Here is a 1,673-nt window from a genome sequence, read left to right on the forward strand (position 1 = left end):
CTGAATGTGGGTTTTCATCTCTTTGTGATCAATGCCCACAAGTGCAATTGTTGTGTCATATTTGTATGGCGGGGTTTTTTAAAGGAACTGCCAAACTGTTTTCCAGAGCTGCTGCATTATTTGACACTGTCACTAGCAAGATGTGAGTGACCCAGCTTCTGCGCATCCTCAGCAACATCTGCTGATGTCACTATTTTCGATTTTAAGTTATTGCCCATTTTATAACTAGATGATTTGTTTTCCCACTGTTGAGTTTCGGGGTTTTTTTTACATACTCCAGATATAAAAGTCTTTGTCAGATATGGTTTGCAAATAGTTTCTCCAGGTTGGTAGCATGTCTTTTCATCTTCTTCTTTTTTTTTTTTTAGAAAGAATTCCATTTTCTTTAATGTTGTACAAAAAAGTATATGTAAAACCAAAAGTAAATAAGCATCATCACATTTGCTGATACCACTATCTAGTTCTTCATGTTAACTTTACTATTCAAACAATAGAAAGTAAGTAGCAATTTAGGGATCAGGAAAGAGATAAAACCAAAACACTTTTCTACCACATTTATTCTTCTATAACTGTGTATAGCTGTGCTCACAGAGACGGCTTCTTTTACTTCTCTATTGCGCAGAAATTCAGTTGCATATAAAATTGAACCTGCTCAACAGCTGAGGCAGAGTAGAAATGATGGGTCCATATCCCGGTGCATTGTCATACAATTCAAACAATGGTGCAGCTACCAACTTGTAATTTTTAGGGACTGCAAACAAGGCTTTCTCTTGAAGCTGAACCAGAAACAACTTCTTATGTTCCTTAGGCTTTGTAATATGTGCAGGAATATATGGATACTGAGGAGGTTCAAAATTTGGTCTCCACTGGTTACCAATGCAGTCATCAATGACCCAATCTAGAAGAACTCCATCTTGACGACCCAGTATCTCTGTCATTAAGCGTTTTAGTCCTTCAACTTCATCTTCTCCTGGGTTAAGTTCACCACCAGGTAATTTGAAGAAAGTTGTTCCCAGCTGTAGCAGTAACACATGGGGTGCTCATGTACAATCAGAACCCCTTCTACGGTCCTCCTCATTCCAATTTATCAAATTCCTCCCTCATGCGCTGAAATCTGGCTGCAACAGAGCTGTCCTTCTCATAGAGGGGCTCTTTTGTACCAAAAGTATAATTGGTAAGAGGGTACAGGTTGATGGTGCACTCCAGGGTGAGGGGCTTGGTCTGCTGGATGTACTTGTTGCCAAACTGATTGACCCCCCGGGGCCAGCCGGTCTGCGAGCGATTGGGCAGTACCACAGACATGCTGGGGACCTCTGGCACTGGCAGCAAGCAGATAGCAGGAAGCAGGGCAGACTTTACTGGTGAGGGCAGCAGTTATCTGCGATTCTCTTAGCAGCCACCGCCCGCCATTAACAGAACAGCATCTTTTCATCTTCTTAAAAGTCTCTTTCAGACCAAAAGTTTTTTTTTAATTTTGATGATGTCTAAATTAGTTCTTTTTTCTTTTATGGAAAATTGTTAGTCATGTCTAAGAACTCTTTGCCTAGCTCTAGGTCGAGAAGATTGCCTATGTTTCAATGGAAAATTATGTTCTAGTTTTACATTTCATATTTAAATCGATGACCCATTTTGAATTACTTAATTAATTAGTGTAATCATTAGGTCAAGGTTCG

General features: G+C 39.8%; 1 pseudogene across 1 annotated transcript; it reads right to left on the reverse strand.

The window, feature by feature from the left end:
• Positions 1-540: 540 nt before the first annotated feature.
• Positions 541-1,302, reverse strand: LOC100954076 (annotated as a pseudogene). Its single transcript, XR_153455.2, has one exon. The product of XR_153455.2 is annotated as a cleavage and polyadenylation specificity factor subunit 5 pseudogene (transcript).
• Between the last annotated feature and the right edge of the window lie 371 nt (positions 1,303-1,673).

Source organism: Otolemur garnettii, unplaced genomic scaffold (assembly GCF_000181295.1).
Source record: "Otolemur garnettii isolate 467f Iridium unplaced genomic scaffold, OtoGar3 scaffold00028, whole genome shotgun sequence".
NCBI lineage: Eukaryota > Metazoa > Chordata > Mammalia > Primates > Galagidae > Otolemur > Otolemur garnettii.